This window comes from Mobula hypostoma, chromosome 7, assembly GCF_963921235.1.
Source record: "Mobula hypostoma chromosome 7, sMobHyp1.1, whole genome shotgun sequence".
NCBI lineage: Eukaryota > Metazoa > Chordata > Chondrichthyes > Myliobatiformes > Myliobatidae > Mobula > Mobula hypostoma.
In genome coordinates, this window is record NC_086103.1 from 179140944 (window position 1) to 179162799 (window position 21856).

The following is a 21856-nucleotide window of genomic DNA, read 5'->3' on the forward strand; positions in this document are numbered from 1 at the left end:
TTCCCCCTCCTTCTTCCCCCACTCCCCCTTCCCCCTCCTTCTTCCCCACTCCTCTCATCCCCTCTCCTTCCTCTTCTCATCAATCCCCCTCCCTTTCTCTTCCTTTCCCCACCCTCCCTCATCCCCTTCTCACCTTCCTTTCCCCTTCCCCTTCATTCCCCCTCTTCCTCACCTCTCCCTGCCCCCTCCTCCCACTCCCTGCTCCACCCCTCCCTCACCCCATCCCTCCCTCAACCCTCTCCCCCTCTCTCATCCTCCTCCCTCTTCCCCACCCCTCTCTCATCCCCCTCCCCCACCCCTCTCTCATCCCCCTCCCCCTTCCCCTCTCCCCGCTCTCCTCGCTGCTTCCCCTCCCCCCTGCTCCCCTTCCCCCACCCCTCCTTTCTCACTCTCCCTTCTTTTCCCCCTCCCCTCCTCCCCTCCCCACCTTTCCACCCCTTCCCCCTCCCTTCCTACCCCATTCCCCCTCCCCTCCTACCCCTTACCCCTCCCCTCCTACCCCTTACCCCTCCCCTCCCTTTCTACCTTCCCCTCCCCTTCCTACCCCTTACCCCTCCTCTCCCTTCCTACCCCTACCCCTCCTCTCCCTTCCTACCCCCTTCCGCCTCCCTTCCTAACCCCTCCCCCTCCTTTCCTACCCCCTCCCCTCCCCTCCCTTCCTAACCCTTCCCCTCCCCTCCTAACCCTTCCCCTCCCCTCCCTTCCTAACCCTTCCCCCTCCCCTCCCTTCCTAACCCCTTTCCCCTCCCCAACCCCTGTCCCCTCCCTTCCTAACCCCTTCCCCCTCCCCCACCCCTTCCCCCACCCCTTCCCCTTCCCCCCACCCCTTCCCCTTCCCCCCACCCCTTCCCCTTCCCCTTCCCCTTCCCCTTCCCCCTTCCCCTTCCCCTTCCCCCTTCCCCTTCCCCCTCCCCCTCCCCTTCCCCCACCCCTTCCCCTTCCCCTTCCCCTTCCCCCCAGCCCTCACCCCTTTCCCCCAGCCCTCACCCCTTCCCCCCACCCCTTCCCCTTCCCCCCACCCCTTCCCCTTCCCCCCCACCCCTTCCCCTTCCCCCCAGCCCTCACCCCTTTCCCCCACCCCTTCCCCCCCCCCACCCCTTCCCCCCACCCCTTCCCCTTCCCCCCACCCCTTCCCCTTCCCCCCACCCCTTCCCCCCCACCCCTTCCCCTTCCCCTTCCCCCCCACCCCTTCCCCTTCCCCCCCACCCCTTCCCCTCCCCTCCCCCCCACCCCTTCCCCTTCCCCTCCCCCCCACCCCTTCCCCTTCCCCTCCCCCCCACCCCTTCCCCTTCCCCCCCACCCCTTCCCCTTCCCCTTCCCCTTCCCCCATCCCTTCCCCCCACCCCTTCCCCTCCCTCACCCCTTCCCCCCCTCACCCCTTCCCCCCCTCACCCCTTCCCCTTCCCCCCCCCCCTTGCCCTTCCCCTTCCTCCCCACCCCTTCCCCTTCCCCCCCACCCCTTCCCCTTCCCCCCCACCCCTTCCCCTTCCCCTTCCCCTTCCCCCCCACCCCTTCCCCTTCCCCTTCCCCATCCCTTCCCCCACCCCTTCCCCTCCCTCACCCCTTCCCCCCTCACCCCTTCCCCCCCCTCACCCCTTCCCCCCACCCCTTCCCCTCCCTCACCCCTTCCCCTCCCTCACCCCTTCCCCCTCCCTTCCTAACTCCCTTCCCCCTCCCTTCCTAACTCCCTTCCCCCTCCCTTCCTAACCCCCTTCCCCTCCCTTTCTAACCCCTTCCCCCTCCCTTTCTAACCCCTTCCCCCTCCCTTTCTAACCCCTTCCCCCTCCCTTCCTAACTCCTTTCCCCACCCCCTTCCCCTTCCTTCCTCCCTTCCTCCCACCTACCCCCCTCCAATCCCTATCGCCACTCCTTCCCCGCCCCGCCCCCCCTCTCTCCAACTTTCGCAGCGAGGTCAGGTAGATGCGAAGTGCCGACTCAGTCGCCGCTGTGACCGCCTCGCGAATGAAGTCGGTTCCAGACCAGACCGACTCACTCTCTCTATCGGTCTACTGTCGCACCCGGATTATAGACTCACTTAGTCATATTTTTTAAGTGGAAAATTCCCGATCTGTGTACATGATAAGTATTTATTTAGCCGAGCGCTGTCGGATTAACTTCGATACAACAATTATATTGTATACAATCTGCCAAAGGAACCGTGAAACAGTGAGTATCGAAAATTACCATTTGTATATTTAATGGACAACGGGATCATGTGGTTGCAATCTTTTTTGTTCCCCCATGACGGAGTGTCGTCCATTGCCCACCTGTTATATAGATAAAAGTTCCCCTTTTAAAAATATATTTATTTTCTTTGTCTGGGGGAGGGGGCGTCGGTTAGAAAGCGTCCCGTGCTGTTTGGTGCCGGCACCTTGGCGAGTTTTATACCCAGGAATAAATAAACGGAGATGATCTTACATTTGGGCTGGACATGAAAGTACAACCGCAGTGTATTTTCGCACGGGAGCCGCGAGTCGCGGACGCTGGGACCACACACGCGGGCTCGCTGTAACTTTTGTCGCGGCTGGCTGTTGCAGGATGTGCAGTGGACTTGGCGCAGATCTAATTGAACGGGGACTCGGTGCATTGGCCGGCCGTGGTGGCAAGTGTTTCTGAGTGAAAGACAGCCGCCTTTTGGGACGCGGCGGTTTATTAAGCCCGCCGGCGAGAACAACTCAGTGGCCACTCTTATTAGATACCTCCTGGTACCCAATAAAGTGCTCACTGACTGTCCGTCCGTGGTCTTCTGCTGCTGTAGCCCACCCACTTCAACGTTGGACGTGTCGTGTGCTTAGAGATGTTCTTCGGCACCTCCGTGTTTGTAACGCGTCCTTATTCGAGTTACTGCCGCCTTCCTGTCAACTTGATCCAATTTGGCCATTCTCCTCTGACCCATCAACAACATAAACAGGAGAAAATCCGAAAATGCTGGAAATCCAAGCAACATACACAAGTTGCTGGAGGAACTGAGCAGGTCAGGCAGCCTCTATGGAAAGGAGTAAACAGTCAACTTTTCAGGCCCAGAACCTTCATCAGAAGCCTAGTGTGCCTCTCATTAACAAGGCATTTTCACCCCTCAGAACTGCCACTCACTGGATGTTTTGTTTTGTTTTTCGCACCATTCTCTGTAAACTCTAGGGAGCTTAGTGCGTGAAAATCTCAGGAGATCAGCAGTTCCTGAGATACTCAAACCACCCTGTCTGGCACCAACAATCATTCCACAGTCAAAGTCACTTAGATCACATTTCTTCCCCATTCTGACGTTTGGTCTGAACAACAACTGAACCTCTGCCACATGATTGATTGATTGATGAGATATTTACTTTAACGAGCAGGTGTACCTAATAAAATGTATTATTAGGGGTGTATATTTTTGCATTGAGATATTTGAAAAGGTATCAGATTGCGAGGGCGGAAACATTTGAGGTTATAGAGTCAGACAGGTTGGAAACAAGCCCTTTGGTCCATCTGCTCCATACTGACCAAGTTAGTCCCATATGCCTACGTTTGGCTCATATCCCTCTTAACCTTTCCTATCCACATACCTGACTAAATGTCTTAAACAGTTTACCTGCGGCAACCACTTCCTTCTGCTATTTAAGGACAATCCTTTGAGTGAAAAAGTTGCCTCTCTCACCTTAAACCTATGCCCTCTAGTTCTTGATTCCCCAGCCCAGGGGAAGAGACCCTGCATTTACCCTGTCTATGCCCCTCATGATTGAAAAACCCTCGATAAGGTCACCCCTGTGAATAAAGTCATAGCCTGCCCAACCTCTGGCTGTAACTTGTAAACTTAGTTGGATAGTACAGGCAGAATGGGCTGAGCAGCCTGCTTCTGAGGAGAATTGTTCTAGTAAATCTCTCCACTCTCAACCTAAGCCCTTGCCATCTCCATTTCCCTGACCATAAGACATTAAGACATAGGAGCAGAATTAGGCCATCTGGCCCATCAAGTCTGCTCCGCCATTCAATCATGGCTGAACCTCTTTTTCTGTCTTCTCCTCAGCCCCAATTCCTGGCCTTCTCCCCGTAACCTTTGATGCCATGCCCAATCAAGAACCTATCAATCTCTGCCTTAAATACACCCAATGACTTGGCCTCTACAGTTGCATGTGGCAACAAATTCCACAAATCCACCACCCTTTGGCTAAAGACATTTCCCTGCATCTCTGTTTTGAAAGGGCGCCCCTCTATCCTGAGGCTGTGCCTTCTTGTCCTAGACTCTCCCACCATGGGAAACATCCTTTCCGCATCTACTCGGTCTAGGCCTTTCAACATTCAAAAGGTTTCAATGAGATCCCCTCTCATCCTTCTGAACTCCGGCGAGTACAGACCCAGAGCCATCAAATGTTCCTCGTATGATAACACTTTCATTCCTGGAATCATCTTTGTGAACCTCTTCTGGACCCTCTCTAATGCCAGCACATCTTCTCTAAGATGAGAGGCCCCAAACTGTTCACAATACTCAAGGTGAGGCCTCACCAGTGCCTTATAAAGCCTCAGCATCACAACCCTGAGAGAAAGACTCTCTATATCCCAAACCTAAAGGTGGGTCCCTTCCAAAACTGATCTTACAGACCCAGGAACATTTGAATTAGAATGGCGATAGAGTTTGCATATAGACTTTGCAAAGGCTGGGATTCCCTGAGGCTGTGCAGGGTTAATGTGGTTAAATGGGATGGAATTGTGTATAACAAGCAGTCTGCTGGAGTCAGCAAGTCAGGCAGCATCTGTGGAGGTGGTGTACAGCACGGTACAGGCTCTTCAGACCTGAATGTTGTGCTAACTTTTTACCCTCCTCCATGATCAATCTAACCCTTTCCTCCATAACCATCCATGTGCCTAACTAAGAGCTGCTTAAATGTCTCTAACGTATCTGCGTCTACCACCACCCGCCGGCAATGCATTCCAGGCACCCACCACTCTGTGTGATTTAAAAATTTTATTTTATTGAGAGACGGCGTGGAATAGGCCCTTCTGGCTCTTCCCCCTTCGAGTCGTTCCGCCCAGCAGTCCCATGATTTAATCCTACCCTCATTTACAATGACCAATTATCCTACCGACTGGAACATCTTTGGACCGAGGGAGGAAACCAGAGCACCTGGAGGAAACCCACAATGTCACAGGGAGAATGTACAAGGCACCATCGAGAGATGAGCCCTGATCATATGTACTGTAAAGCATTGTACTAAGCACTATGCTACCATGCCATAATAATCTTTGACATTCTCCCCTATACTTACTCCGCTCAGCTTAAAAGGATCTCCTCTGTGTTGGCCGTTGCTGCGTTGGGCAAAGGTCTCTGGCTGTCTGCTCTATCCATGGCTCTTATAATTTTACATAAAACTATTAAGTTGCATCTCATCCTCCTCTCCAAAGGGAAAAGCTCACTCAACCTTCCCTCATAAGACGTGCTCTCCAATCCAGGCAGCATTCTGGTGAACCTCCTCTGCACTCTGTCTGAAGTTCTGTAATGAAGCAACCAAAACTGAAGCCAATACTCCAAGTGCGGTCTAACCAGAGTTCTATAGAGCTGCAACTTTGCTTAGTGTGCACTCGACAAACTCCCACCAACTGCAAACTTTGTGCTTGTGGGATGTTCTTATGCACCAGGGGGCTGTCGTCCTGCACGTGCTGCAGTGGCAACCTCACTTCAGAGCTAGCCAGGGCATTCCGGCAATTTTAGTGAAAAGATTAGCCTCTGGGTGGGGGTAGAATCTTGAGAGAGTTATACAGGTAGGGAAACAGCCCCTTAGGGCCAACTAGTCCATTCTGCCCAAGATGCCTTCATTTGCCCACATTTGGCCCACATTCCTCCAAAACTTTCCTACCCTTATACCTTTACAAGTGTCTGTTAGATACTGTAATTGTATCTGCTCAACCGCTTCCTCTGACAGCTTGCTCTGCTTTTTCCATTGTGTGGAAAAAGTTGCCTCTCAGATCCCCTTTAGATAGACATGGGAGATTCTGCGGATGCTGAAAATCTTGAACAACACACAGAAAATGCTGGAAGAACTCGTCAAGTCAGGCAGCATCTATGGAGGGGGATGAACAGTTGATGTTTTGGGCCAAGAGCCTTCATCAGGACTGGAAAGGAAGCGAGCAGAAGCCAGAATAGGAAGGTGGTGATGGGGTAGGGAAAGGAGTACAGATAAGTAAGACCTGGTGATTCTCTCTCACTACCTCAGTCTGGCCTCTCCAGTCTGTTGAAGGGTCTCGGCCTGAAATGTCGACTGCTACTGCTCTTCAGAGATGCTGCCTCATCTGTTGAGTTCCTCCTGCATTTTGTGTGGACTGCTGCTCTTTAAATAGTTCCCTCCTCAATTGAAACCATTTCCTGTTAGTTTTAGAATTTTCCTGTCCTGGGTAGAGAACCCATGGTCATCCACCTTACCTAGGATCAGAGAGTTAACCAGCCCAATCCCCCTATTCCGACCAAATTGTCTAGCCAGCTGGTCCCATTGTCTGTGTTTGGCCATATCCCTGTAAACGAGGGGTTTCCAACCTTTTTTATGCTGTAGACCAATAACATTAAGCAAGCGGTCCGTGCTCTCCAGGTTGGGAACCCTTGCTCTAAACCTTTCCTATCCAAATACTTGTCTAAATGTCTCTTGAACATTGTTGTTATACCCACCTCTGAAGCTTACTTTTAATCTACTCACCCTTCCCTCCCACATAGCCACTGTTTTCTTTTCATCCATATGCTTATCTAAGAGTTTCTTAAATGCATCTAACGTATCTGTCTCCACCACCGCCCCAGCAGGGCTTTCCAGACTCGGTGTGGAAAAAAAAAATTATGTCTGTCAGCTCCATGAAACTTTCCTCCAGTCACCTTAAAAGGATGTCCTCTACTATTAGCCATTGCCACCCTGGGAAAAAGGCACTGGCTGGTTGTTCGTGCTGTCTATTCCTCTTATCATCTTATACACCTCACATCCTCCTTCACCCCAAAGAGAAAAACCCTAGCTCGCTTATTCTCTCAATGTGACTGATTTGATTGATTGAGTTGCTTAGAGTGTCAAAAAGATTCCGAAGTATCCCCTGCTATCCAACCCACATACTCTTCTTGCTACTACCATTGGACAGGAGGTACAGTAACCTTAGATCCCCCCACCACCAGGTTTTGGTACAGTTACTACCCTTCAGCTATCAGGGTCCTGAACCGGAATGGATAACTTCATTCACCACTACTCTGAATTGGTTCTGTAACTCATGCAGCTTTTTTCAAGGCCTCTACAACTCACGTTCTCAGTATTTTGTTTTATTTGCAAACAGTTTGTCTCCTTTTGCACTTTGGTTCTTTGTCAAGTCAAGTTTATTGTCATTTCGACCATAAACTGCTGGTACAGTGCACAGTAAAAACAAAACAATGTTCCTCCTGGTGCTACATGAAACAACACAAAACTACACTAGACTATGTGAGACAGCACAAGGCAACACTGGACTACGTAAAACAACATAAAAACTGCACTAGACTACAGACCTGCACAGGACTACATAAAGTGCACAAAACAGTGCAGGGCAGTACAATAATTAATAAACAAGACAATAGGCACAGTAGAGGACAAATTACAATATAATAATAAATGAGGTAGATGTCAGTCTAGACTCTGAGTATTGGGGAGTCTGATGGCTTGGGGGAAGAAACTGTTGCACAGTCTGGTCGTGAGAGCCCAAATGCTTCGGTACCTTTTGCCAGATGGCAGGAGGGAGAAGAGTTTGTATGAGGGGTGCTGTTAGCTTTTGGGATGCAGCGTGTGGTGTAAATGTCTGTAATAGCAGGAAGAGAGACCCCAATGATCTTCTCAGCTGACTGCACTATCTGCTGCAGGGTCTTGCGATTCAAGACGGTGCAATTCCCAAACCAGGCAGTGATGCAGCTGCTCAGGATGCTCTCGATACATCCTCCGTAGAGTGTGGTGAGGATAGGGGGTGGGAGATGGACTTTTCTCAGCCTTCGCAGAAAGTAGAGACGCTGCTGGGCTTTCTTGGCTACGGAGCTGGTGTTGAGGGACCGGGTGAGATTCTCCACCAGGTGAACACCAAGAAATCTGGAGCTCTTAACGATCTCAACGGAGGAGTTGTCGATGTTCAGCGGAGAGTGGTCGCTCCGTGCTCTCCTGAAGTCAACAACAATCAGTCTTTGTTTATTATAGTTTTTAGTAAAATTCTATTGTATTTCTATTTTTCCTGTGAATGCCTGAAAGAAAATGTATCTGAAGGTAGTCATGGTAATATGAAAGTAGAAATGCAGAGAAAGTTTCACTTCAGGAATGTTCACACAGAGTCCCCTTCTGCAGAAGGTTGAATGCTGGGGTCACTCAGACATTGTGAGACTGCCCTTGACTGTTAAGTCAAAGTAAATCTATTATCAGAGTGCCATAAACTACCTTGAGTTTCATTTTCTTGCAGGACTTACAGCTAAAGGGTGGCGGGGTGGGGGTGCATCTCCACCAAAGGAGGTCTTGTGCGCTCTTTCCCTCCACTAGCCTGCAGGTCACCCTTGGCAAGGCGGAGCACCTGCTTAGCCCCCCAGATCAGGGTCATGTGAAGCCATGGGGGGGGTGCAGGTGGTGGATGGTCGTATGAGCAGCTGGGGCATATCACAAGACCACCGGCACTAGGCAGACAATCTCTGAAGAGTATTGATAATGGCTGGGGTCACCCGTCTTGTAAAGACACTGCCCAGAAGAAGGCAATGGCAAACCACTTCTGTCGAAAAATTTGCCAGGAACAGTTGTGGTCACAGAAATACCGTGACCGCCCATGTCATATGATATGATGACTTACAGGAAAGATTAAAAAAAAGTAATTAATGGAAATCTATACCTATACAAAGACTTGACAAACAACCAATGTGAAAAAGAAGACAATAATAAAAAATAATCCTGAGGACACGAGTTATTGAGTACTTGAAAGTGAGTCCATAGGTTGTGGAATCAGTTTGGTGTTGAGGCAAGTGAAGTTTTCCAGATTGGTTCAGGAGCCTGATGGTTGAGCGGTAATAACTGTTTCTGAACCTGTTGTGGGACCTAAGGCTGTACCTCCTTCCCAATGGTGGTAACAAACATAGAGGGTGGGGGTCCTTTCTGTTTTCTAGTGGCAGGGCTCCACGTAGATATGCACAATGATGGGGAGGGCTTTGCCTGTGACAAACTGGGCTGTGTATCCACCACTCTCTGTCGCGTGTCCGTTCCTCAGCATTGGTGTTTCCGTATCAGTTGGTGATGCAGCCGGTCAGGATGCTCTTCCACTATGAATCTCTAGAAGTTTGTCAAAGTTTTAGATGACATGCCGAAGCTGAGCTAATTTCTAAGAAGCTAGAGGCGTAGTGGGTTATGTAAATAGAGCTGGCATTAATCAGATGTGAGCCAGAGGAATGGGAGAGCAGATTAAAGTTGGCGAACAGCCCACTCCTGTTGCAAACTACCTTGTCAAAAGCACTTCTCTTGTGTGCGTGCTGTAGAGAACGGCAGCTCACTCTTCGCTGATGAAGTCTAATTGTAACTTTCACAAGTACAATGAGGTAGAGATACAATGAAAACTGCTTACAGCAGCAACCCAAGCACATAATACACACAACACACAGAACATAACATGGAGAAGTTTGAAGGACAAACCTGAGGGCCAAGTACAGGGTTAACGACAGGATTCTGAGCAGAGGGACAGAGAGATCTTGGGGTTCCTATATAGATCTAGATTCCTCAAAGGTGACATGAAAGTTGATGGGATTTGTTAAGAAGGTGTATCAAGTGTTGGCCTTCATTAATCAGGGGATTGAATTCAAAAGCCACAAAGTAATGTTGCAGCTCTATAAAGCTCTGGTTAGACTAGACTATACAGAGTATTGAGTTCACCTCTGGTCACCTCATTATAGGAAGGATGCATAAGACTTAGAGAGGGTGCAGAGGATGTTTACCATGACGCTCCCTGGTTTAGAAAGCATGTCTTGTTGAGAAAAGCTTGAGCAAACTTTGGAGCAAAGGATAAGAGGTTATTTGAGAGAGATCTATGAGAAAAGAGGCATAGATCAAGTGAATAGATAGACTTTTTCCCAAGATGGAATGGCTAATACAGGTGGGGCATAATATTAAGCTGATTGGAGGAATAAACTGTCAAAGTTTCAGGACAAGACCCTTCATCAGGACTGAAAAGGAAATTGGTGGTGGGAGAGAGGTGGAAGAAGCCAAGGTAAGAAGTTGGGGGGAGGGGAAAGGAGTACAAACTGGCAGGTGATAGGTCAGACCAGGTGAGGGAAAAGGTGGGTGGGAGGGGGGATGAAGTGACAAGTTGGGAGGTGATGGGTGGAAAATATGAAGGGTTGAAGAAGAAAGAATCTGGTAGGAGAGGATAGCCTGGACCATAGACCTCCATTCCTCTCCCACTCATGTACCTATCCAAACATCTCTCACATGTTGAAATTGAACCCGCATCCACCTCTTCCGCTGGCAGCTCGTTCCACACTCTCACCACGCTCTGATTGAAGAAGCTCCTCCACAGGTCCCACTTAACACATTTCGTCTTTCACCATTAACCTGTGACCTCTAGTCCTAGCCTCAGCCTGTCTGAGGAGAAAAAGCCTGCAAATGTACCGAGACACAGCACCGAGCTTTAGCTTTGCCTGCCATCCATCCACCAGTAAAGATGAAAGACTAGCTTTATTTGTCACATGCGCATTGAAACGTACAGTCAAATGCATCACTTGCATCAACAACCGACACAGTGTGAGGATGAGCTGGGAGCAGCCTGGAAGTGTTGTCATGTCTCTGGCACCAACATGGCGTGCCTACAATTTACTAACACTAGCCTATACGTCTTTGGACACCTTGGGTATATTGAGACCGTAGAGGCAGATACATTAGGGGCATTTAAGAAACTGTTAGATAGGCACATGGATGATAAAGTGTAGGAGGGAAGTATTAGATTGATCTTGGAATAGGTTAAATGCTGTACACAATGTTGTGGGCCAAAGGGCTTGTACTGTGCTGTAGTCTATGGTCTAAAACAGGGGTTCCCAGTCTTTGTTATGCCATGGGCCAATACCACGAAGCAAAGCGTCCTAAAAGGAAGGCGTGGTCCTCTATGTAGATGATGGCAAGAACTGGAGTCTCAAGATTTGTCACAGGGACTGTGGCAGGATGTTTATTATATGATAGATCTTTACCCACTGTATGATCATTGTATCAATGCAACGCAATAGTTAATTTTGTTTGGAAATCAGGTGAAGTTATGGTTTGCTTTGCACTTGTTTGGAAATGAAATTGCAGTCCCCTTTAAGGTGCCTGAAGGAAGGCTGGAGACAGTGCAGCTGAGAACCGTAGACTGGATTACCATAGTACCGTTTCTTTAAGTGCTGCGTGGGAGTGCTTGACTTGCAGTTTGCAGTGATTCAAGCAGGAAGTCACTGTGGGCAGAAGCAGAGTGTATACTGCATTTTGCATTTCCAACTCAGACCATAACCCTGCATACCCCTTCCCATCCATGTACCTATCCAAACTTCTCTTAAATATTGCAATCACACCCTCATCCGCCACTTCCTCTGGCAGATCATTCCACACTTGCAACACCCCCGAGAGAAAGAAATTCCCCTTCAGTTCCCCCCTTAAATATTGCACCATTTACCCTCAACCTAAGTTCAAGTCTCACCCAAGTTCAGGGGAAAAAGTCTGCTTACATTTTCCCTACCCGTACCCCTCAATTTTATATTTGTTGTTCAGTTGTTTAGTCAAGTCTGACTCTTTGTGATCTCATGGACCATAGTGTCCGTAGAGTTTTTAGGACAAGAACGGAAGTAGATTGCCAGGCCTTTCTTCTGTGTGGATACTGCTGCTGCCCAGGTTGGGACCCGGCTGGGTTTGAACTCACGACCATCTGCCTTGTTGTCCAGTGCTGATGCCACTACCCCACCAGCTGGCCCCAATTTTGTATATCTCTGTCAAATCTCCCCTCATTGTCCTACTTTCCTGGGACGTGTTGGGCATGTGGCCAAGTGGTTAAGGCGTTCGTCTGGTTAGCTCAAGGTCGCTAGTTCGAGCCTCAGCTGTGGCCTTGAGCAAGGCACTTAATCACACATTGCACTAGTCTGTGTGAGGAGTGGCGCCCCACACAGACTTCCAATCTGCGTCTTGTAAAGTTTGAAAATGCCCGACGCAGGCCTCTCATGGTCTGAGTTGACGTTCCCTCCCTCCCTGGGAATGAAGTCCAAACCAATTCAACCTTTCCCTAGAACTCTGGTCCTCAAGTCCTGGCGACATCTTGGGACTAGGGAGTCCTAGTTCAGTATTCCCTAAAGGTTAACTTGCTGGTTGAGTTGGTAATAAGGAAGGCAAATGCAATGTTAGTACTCGTTTCGAGAGGACTGGAATACAAAAGCAAGGATGTAATGCTGATGCTTTGTAAGACATTGGTCAGCCCACACTTGGAATACTGTGAGTGATTTTGGGCCCTTTATCTAAGAAGGTATGTGCTAATATTGGAGAGGGTCTAGAGGAATGTTATGAGAATAATCCTGGGAATGAAAGAGTTAGGGTACGAGGAGCATTTGATAGCTCTCGACCTGTACTCGTTGACGTTTAGAAGAATGGGAGGTGGGGGAGAATCTCATCGAAACCCGTTGAATATTGAAAACTTAGATAGAGTGGATGTGGAGAAGATGTTGCCTATGGTGGGGGAGTCTAGGACTGGAGGGGACAGCTCAGATTAAAAGGACACCTTTTGCCAGATGGCAGTGAATCTGTGGAATTCATTGCCACGTATGGCTTTGGAGACCAAGTTATTGGGTATATCTAATGCAGAGGTTGGTAGTTCTTCATTAGTTACAGGGTTACGGGGAGAAGGCAGGAGAATGGGGCTGAAAGGGACGATAAAACGGCCATGATGGAATGGTAGAGCAGACTCAGTGGGCTGATACAGTGTCTCGGCCTGAAAAGTCAACTGTTCATTTCCCTCCATAGATGCTGCCTGACCTGCTGAGTTCCTCCAGCGCTTTGTGTGTGTTTCTGCTATGTCCTCTGCTATGCTATGGCCCCTTCCATCGATGGTGCACTCCAGTGTTTACTCGATGGAAGACAAGGTAGAGCAGGACACCGTCCCATAAACCATCAGTCTACAGGCCATTCCAATCATGGGCTATATTATTTTTTGTGACTGTATGTTTTTCCTGCTATCGTAACTATAGGTGCTGTGTGCCGCTGGTACAGCATTTTGCACCTTGGCTCCAGGGGAATGCTGTTTCGTTTGGCTGCATTATGTTTGAATGACAATTGAACTTGAACTTGAACTACTAGTGTCAGGGTTTCTGAGTGTTGTTGAAGCTACTCTGTATGGTTCACTCACCACCTGCTGTGGACCCGGATTAAAACTGTGACCCCCGCGACTCAGCCATTTCAGTAAGTGTTGGTGCCTGCAGCCACACGGGGCAATGGGCAGTGAGCACTCCCTCCGGACACCATTCTGTAGCCCTGCTCCTTTTACTGACTCATCCCCACGTAATTCAAAGTCAAGGAGATGATTGAGAGCTGCGAACCTGGATTCTGTGACCAGTTAAGCATGCCTGCCCACCTTCCCCGGTTAAAAGATCGAACTAAAAACAGTATGGTACATTACAGGCCCTTCAGCCCACGATGTTGTGCTGACCTTTATGAACCAACACCATGATCAATCTAAACCTTCCCTCCTACATAGTCCATAACCCTCCAATTTTCTCTTGACCTTCTACTGTAATTGTAAATGATATTGAACATAGAATATTACAGCACAGTACAGGCCCTTCAGCCCACAATGTTGTGCTGACCTTTTAACCTAATCTAAGAGCAATCTAACCCTTCCCTCCATTTTTCTTTCATCCATGTGCCTATCTAAGAGTCACTTAAATACTCCAATTCTATGAGCTTCTATCACCACTCCTGGTAGTTCGTTTAATGCACTTTAATACTCTCTATGTTTAAAAAAAAACTTCCCTCTGATATTTATCTACCTGTCCAGTGTTACAATGCAGAGTAGGGCTTCCTGGCCATTTGAGCTGCACCATGCCAGCAACCCCAGAACCCCGATTAACCCAAACCTAATCACAGGACAATTTGCAATGACCAATTGCCTACCCATTACAACTTTCGGCTGTAGGAGGAAATCAGTGCACATGGAGGATGTACTGAGGCTCCTTAGGGATCAGTGCTGGAATTGAACACCGAACTGCAAACTGCCTGAACTCTAACAGCGTCTCACTACCCGCGATACTGCCATGGTGCCCCAGTGACATCTCCCCTGAAGTCTTCTGTGTCCCTACATTGCATCTAAACCTCCTCTCCTGGATAGTTTGTAACCCCCCCTTCCCCCACACAGCCCTTGACCTCCTCCCCCACGCAGCCCATGACCCCCCTTCCCCCACACAGCCCATCACCCCCCTCTCCCCCACGCAGCCCCTCTCCCCCACGCAGCCCTTGACCCCCCTCTCCCCCACGCAGCCCATGACCCACCTCTCCCCCACGCAGCCCATGACCCCCCTCCCCCACGCAGCCCATGACCCCCCTCTCCCCCACGCAGCCCTTGACCCCCCTTCCCCCACGCTGCCCTTGATCCCCCCTCCCCCACGCAGCCCGCGACACCCCCTCCTCCACGCAGCCCGCCTCTATCATCACTCCTGGCATTGCGTTACCACTCTCTGCGTAGAAAATCCTGCCTCTGACATCGACCCCAATTCAACATTCCAACTAATTTTTTTATGTTTACAGCTGCGTGGACCCTCCGTTGCTCTGTGTGGGAAATTGTTACATACCCTGAAAACTGTGCGGTACTTAATATGTATTTTTTATAACATGCGTTCGGCAAGCCGTCGGTTTATTAACAACGAGCCTCTGACTTCCATTCTATGTTTATTGTTACAATTTGTACCAGTGTTGCAACTTGAAACACTGACAATGTGATTACGCTGAAGCTCTTAAATGTTTCAAAGCAAAGGTTTGAAACATAAGTTGGATAAATATCCTGTCAAAGTATATATATGTCACCATATACAGGCATGAAATTTGTTTTCTTGCGGGTGTACACAGTAGCAAAATAGAATCAGTGAATAACTGCACCCAACAGGACAGACAAACAACCAATGTAAAAAGGACAACAAAACCTGCAAATACAAAATTAAAAAAAGTAATAATAAGCAATTAATATCAAGAACATGAGATGAAGAGCCCTTGAGAGTGAGTTCATAGGTTGTGGAAACATTTCAGTGGTGGGGCAAGTGAAGTTATCCCCTTTGGTTCAAGAGCCTGATGGTTGAGGGTTAATAACTGTTCCTGAAGCTGGTGGTGTGAGTCCTGAGGCTCCTGTATCACCTTCCTGATGGCAGCAGTGGGAAAAGAGTATGGCCTGGGTGGTGGGGGTCTCTGATGTGTGTTGCTTTTCTGCAAAGGAGCTTCATATAGATGTGCTCAGTGGCACGGAGGGCTCTACACATGATGGACTGGGCTGTATCCACTACTTTTTGTAGGATTTTCCATTCGGGGACGTTGATATTTCTATACCTGCCGTGATGCAACCAAGGTATGCAAACTCTCCACCACACATCTATAGATCTGAACTCACCGCAATTGGCTTATCATCACAATAGGTCTGTTGTAGAAACACAGAAAACCTACAGCACAATACAGGCCCTTCGGCTCACAATGCTGTACTGAACATGGACTTACTTTAGAAATTACCTAGGATCACGCATAGCCCTCTATTTTTCTAAGCTCCATGTACCTATCCAGGAGTCTCTTAAAATACCCTATTGTATCTGCCTCCACCACCGTCGCCGGCAGCCCACTCCACGCACTCACCACTCTCTGTGTTTTTAAAAAAAAACTTACCCCTGACATCTCCTCTGTACCTACATCCAAGCACCTTAAAACTGTGCCCTCTCGTGTTAGCCATTTCAGCCCTGGGGTAAAGCCTCTGACTATCCACACGATCAATGCCTCTCATCATCTTATACACCTATTACTGGCTCTCTACTTGGCCTCGGATTACATGGACAACAACTATACCTACGTCAGGCTGCTGTTTATTGATTACAGTTCAGCATTCGTCAGCATCATACCCTCAGTCCTGATCAACAAGCTCCAAAACTTGATCCTCTGTAACTCCCTCTGCAACTGGATACTTGACTTCCTCGCTGAGAGACCAGTCTGTGCGGATCAGAAATAGCATCTCCTCCTTGCTATCAACACTAGCTCACCTCAAAGATATGTGCTTAGCACACTGCTCTACACTCTCTGCACCCACGACTGTGTGGCTAGGCACAGCTCAATCTCCAGTTGTAAATTTGCCAATGACACAACTGTTGTTGGCAGAATCTCAGATGGTGACGAGGAGGCATGGTGATGAGATAGATCAGCTGGTTGAGTGATGTTGCAACAACAACCTCGCTCTCGACCAAGGAATTGTTTGTGGACTTCAGAAACGAGAAGTTCAGCTCTCGTCGATGGATCAGAAGTGGAATGGGCGAGCAGTTTCACTTTCCTAGGTGTCAACACCTCTGAAGATTTATCCAGGGCCCCACATATTGATGCAATTGTGTAGAAGGCAGACAGGTGGCTATATTTTATTAGGAGTTTGAGGCGACTTGGTATGTCACCAAAGACTCTATCAAATTTCTACAGATGCACTGTGGAGGGCATTCTGACTGGCTGCGTCACTGTCTGGTATGGAGGGGCCACTGGTTATGATCAGAAAAAGCTGCAGAAATTTGCAAAATCTGCCAGCTCCATCATGGACACTAGCCTCTCCAGCATCAAGGATGCCTTCAAAAGATGATGCTTCAAAATGCGGCAGCCATCATGAAGGACTCCCATCACCCCAGGGCGTGCTGTCTTATTGCCCCCAGCAGGGAGGAGGTGCAGGAGCCTGAATACATTGTGGAATCCTTCAGTGTTGAGGAGAGAGAAGTTAACCTCACTAGGTCAGGAGCCTGACGGTTGAACCTGGTACCCCTGAACTTGGTGCTGCGGCACCTGAGCAACGTTCCTTCTCATTTTTTTATTAGCTGTGCTCTGAGCAGAAAATGTTAATGTGGCCTGAAAACTGCTGCTCTCTAAATGTTTTTCTTGTGATATGCGTGCCCTGAATACTTCAAATGAAAATTTAAAAGTCACATACTTTTAATTTTATTTATTAATTGAAGGGTATAACAAACTGCAGTAGAGAAAAACTTTCACGGTTCGTAAAGTTTTCTCGTTTGTCTTTATTCTAGCTGCGCAGCAACGAAGGCTATGTGCGTGGAGGTATTTCAGTTACTGTGCGGCTGCGTGCCTGACAGCTTAGAGGGAACAGTGGTCCTGAGGCTCCTGCAACTCCTTCCTGATGGCAGTAGTGAGAGGAGAGCATAGATGGTGGGCTCCTTGATGATGGATACTGCTTTTTTGTGACAGTTACTGACAAGCAGTTCTTTATTTCGCAATACAAAGCTGAGCACACCCTTTTGGCACTTTGAGTCATGCTGCCCTGCAAACCCACAACCCCGATAAACCCTAAATTGTCGTGGGACAATTTTCAATGACCAATTAACCTAGCCGGTATGTCTTTGGACTGTGGACGGAAACTGGGGCACCCACTCCTGCATTCATTCCACAGGGAAAACATAGAACATAGACATTTACAGCACATTACAGGCCCTTCGGCCCACAATGTTGTGCCGACCATGTAACCTACTCTAGAATTTCCCTACCGCATAGCCTTCCATTTTTCTAAGATCCATGTACCTATCTAAGGTCTCTTAAAAGACCCTATTGTATCCACCTCTACCACTGTCACTGGCAATACATTCCACGCACCAAAAGGAGACTCCTTACAGAACGACAGTGGAATTGAACTCTGAACTCTGCAGCAGCCTAAGCTGTAATAGCATCACGCTAACCACTATGCTGCCATGGCACCCAGCAGTTGTTTACCTCATTTGAGTGTGCAGTGGCTGTTGACTTTATTTTAGTCTTCTTCTCATTTCCCCGAGTTGTTCTAATTACCAGCTCTGACTTAATTGCTTCAAAGCCAAGGGCCCATTTCTGTCCGTCTCAGCTTCCATCCTGAAATTCGCTGAGAGAGAACGATCGCATTTGCATTTATTTAACACTTTCTCAAAACTTTGCCAGGTTTTTGGACTGAATGCGAGACACTTGAAATATGATCTCTGCTGGCAAAGCGCAGAAAGATGTGGCGAATGAAGTTCTGGGAAATGCAATGGGATGAATTTGCATCTCGTTTCTTATTTTGAGTCCTGGTGGGATCTTGCACACATTGACCCTGCAATTCAATCCTGTTGACTATTTCAAAAGAGTTTGACTAGCGTTCAGAAATTGAAGCCTTCTTCCTGCTCATTTCATTGTATGTTTCGATGTACATGTGATAAATAAATCTGAATCTGGTTTCAGCCATCACCTGCCAGCTTGTACTCCTTCCCTTCTCCTCCCCTCCCAGCTTCTTATTGTGGATTCTTCCCTCTTCTTTTCCATTCCTGATGAAAGGTTTCAGTCTGAAAATTCAACTCTTTATTCCTTTGTATAGATGCTTGCCTGGCCTGCTGAGTTCCTCCAGAATTTTTGTGTGTGTTACTCTGGATTTCCAGCCTCTGCAGAATCCCTTGTATTTATTTTTTCCTTGTCTCACCTATTACCTTTTAGCTAGTACTCAGCACTCTCCCCCCCCCCCCGACCCTTAATCTGGCTTCGTTCCTCTTCCTTTCCAGTCCTGATGAAGGGTCTCAGCCCGAAACATTCCCCATGGATGCTGCCTGGCCTGCTGATCTCCTCCAGCATTTTGTGTGTGTTTCTCTGGATTTTCAGTATCTGCGGAACCTAAGCACGAGGAAGTTTTCAGATGCTGGAAACCCAAAGCAACACACACAGAATGCTGGAGGAACTCAGCAGGTCAGGCAGCATCTATGGAATATGAATAAACAGTTCAGGTTTTGGGCCGAGACCCTTCATCAGGACTTCTGCAGAATCTCTTGTGTTTATGATTCCCTTTGGTTCTGGAGTTCTCTGACCTGCACCTCTCCCGTAATGGTCCATGTTATCACCTTCCGAATACCAGATTCCAACACTACTTGCATTTGTAAACGCAAGTAATTCTGCAGATACTGGAAACCTTGAGCAAACCGCAGACAAAGTGCTGGAAGAACTCATGAATGTTTCAGACCGAGAGCGTTCTTCAGAAGTCATGGAACAGGAACAGCGCAGAAACAGGCCCTTTGGCCCGTCTGCTCCTTACCAAACTTGAACTTGAAAGAAAGGGGGAAGAAGCCAGAATTAGGTCTTCTTATTCGAGCAGAGTGTAATCTTTCCCCTCCCTCATATTCTTACCCTTTGCTTTGCGGTCCTGATCCGTATCTGAATCTGCCAAAAGGATAACTGCCTTAGAAAGGAAGAACTAATGATAAAGATTAGCTTTATTCATCACATGTACATTAAGACTTTGAAACATGCAGTGAAATAATAGCAATAACTTTATTTATATAGAACTTTTCATACATTAAGATTTCGGCTCGAAGTGCCTTATATAGATTGGAAAGATAAATTGATATAATTATAAAAATACGAGACAAAATTAAAAATCGTAAGTAAAGACAAACATCATATAGAATAAAATGTAATCAAATACCTGTACACCAAATTATAAGTTTATAAGACATAGGAGCAGTATTGGACCATTTGACCCTTCAAGTCTTCTCTGCCGTTTCATCATGACTGATCCATTTCCCTCGGAACCCCAATCGCCTGCCTTCTCTCCATAAAACTCTTCATGCCCTGACCAATCAAGAGTCTGTCAACCTCTGCCTTGAATGTACTCGATGACTTGGCCTCCACAGCCGCCTGTGGCAACGGATTCCACAGATGCGCCACTCTGTGGCTAACGAAATTCCTCCTGGTCTCTGTTCTAAATGGACGTTCTTCTATTCTGAGGCCGTGCCCTCAGGATAGAGTGATCACATAAATATAATTAATATCACAGGCATTAAGTAATCCTATAAGTAGGCCAAATTTAGAAAAGAGGTTTATAGAAGGGTTTTGGAACATTCTATAGTACCTTCCTGGTGTATCTCAGTCAGTAGAGTGTTCTCGATTTTGGTGCATAAGAACAAAAGGCTGAATCATCAGTTTTTATCTGCTTGGCTCTACGAACCCTAAGCAAACAAGTATTTGTGCATCTAAGATTACAATTATTGATGTAAGGGGATAGACACTCCAAAATATACGGAGGAGCTAGATTATTCAGAACGTTTTATATAATTAAGAGTATTTTAAAATTGAACCTAAAGGACACAGACAACCAGGGTAATGATGCCAAAACTGATGAAATGTGCTCAGATTTTCTTTTTTTTTGGTTAAGATTCATTTTGAACAAGCTACAACCGATTTATACCTATTCTTAGGCAGTCCTGAAATGTGTCATTTGTGACAATGACCAACACCGTCCAAGGATTGTGCTGGGGGCCCAACCCATATCTCTTTGGAATGTAGGAGGTGATTGCTGGCGCTGTAATAGTTTTGTGCTAACCACTACACTATCTTGCTGCGTCAAGAGAGGCCATTCGTGCCACTGCAGCTGTGCTTGTTCATTATGGCTTTCGCGCCTGTAGATAAACCCACAAAGTCTTTCGTGTTCATCTAAGGTTTTCTCCGACAGACGAAAGACCTGCTGGTTAGTAGGTTAAACATCACTGCTGGCCTTTAGGGCAGCAATGAAGGTACTCCATATCTGTCTGTCATACTGTCGCATACAGGCATAGAAGGATTCTTTATTGCGATTTCTGTAACAACCGGTCAGGGTTGATACCCCTAGAACCTGGAGGAGCGGTGGGCCACTCTTAGTCTGGCCTCTACCCTCTGTTTGGCAGGGGTCACCCTGCCAAGAGTGAAAGCACAAGGCCCTGACTGCAGCCAGCGCAGCAAACCCTGTGACAAGGTTGTAGTCCTCTTGAAGGTAGTAGATTAATTGGTCATTGTAAATTGTCGTAAGTGGTTAGGCGAAGGTTAAAAAGATGGGTTACTGGGCTGTGCATCTTGGAGGGGCTAGAGGAGCCAGTTCCACTTTGTATCTCTAAATAAGTAAAAATAAATAAAGGCTGGTTCCATGGACTGAACAGGGCACGGAATATTTTCCAGAAGAAGGTGCAAGGATTTTGATTGGGTTGAAGCAGAGGTGATGTTTCTAGTTGTGATAAAATCCAAGAGCATTCTAGTGGGTGGCATCGCCATCTGATATGGAGGGGCCAATGCACAGGACTGGGGAAAAAAAGCTTCAGAGGGTTGTAGATGCAGCCATCTCCATTGTGAGCACCAGCCTCCCCACACTTGAGGAAATCTTCAAAAGGAGGTGCCTCGAAAAGGCAGCAGCCATTATTAAGGGCCCTCACCACCTGGGACGTGCTTTCTTCTCATCGTTACCATCAGGGAGGAGGTTAGGAGCCTGAAGGCACACAACTCAACGCTTTAGGAGCAGCTTCTTCCCCTCCGCCATCAGATTTCTGAACGGTCCACGTAGTCATAGAGTCACAGAACAGTACAGCGCAGAAACAGACCTCTTGACCCATCAAGTCCATGCCAAACTATTAATCTACCTAGTGCCATCAACCTGCACTTGGACCATGCACCTCCCATCCATACACCTATCCAAATTTCTAGTTGTCTGGGTTTTCAACTCTCTGTAGCTTTTTCCGAACTTGTGCATTGGTGCCTCCGTACCAGCTGCTGCTAAACAACAAATTTCACAACATATGTCAGTGATAATAAATCGGATTCTGATTCTGAAGGAGAGCTGTCAATGTAAGACTGTCACTACTTCATCCAAGAAGGAATCCAGGAGAAGCATAATAGTGCTTGGAATC

General features: G+C 47.8%; 1 protein-coding gene across 1 annotated transcript in view; it reads left to right on the forward strand.

Annotated features, from left to right (window-relative positions):
- Window positions 1–1896: 1896 nt before the first annotated feature.
- The window catches only part of gdpd4a (glycerophosphodiester phosphodiesterase domain containing 4a), a 99673-nt gene continuing 79713 nt past the window's right edge, over window positions 1897–21856 (forward strand). Inside the window, exon 1 of the mRNA XM_063054642.1 lies at window positions 1897–2166. The gene's annotated coding sequence lies outside the window, so the exon portion shown is untranslated. The remainder of the gene's footprint in view (window positions 2167–21856) is intronic.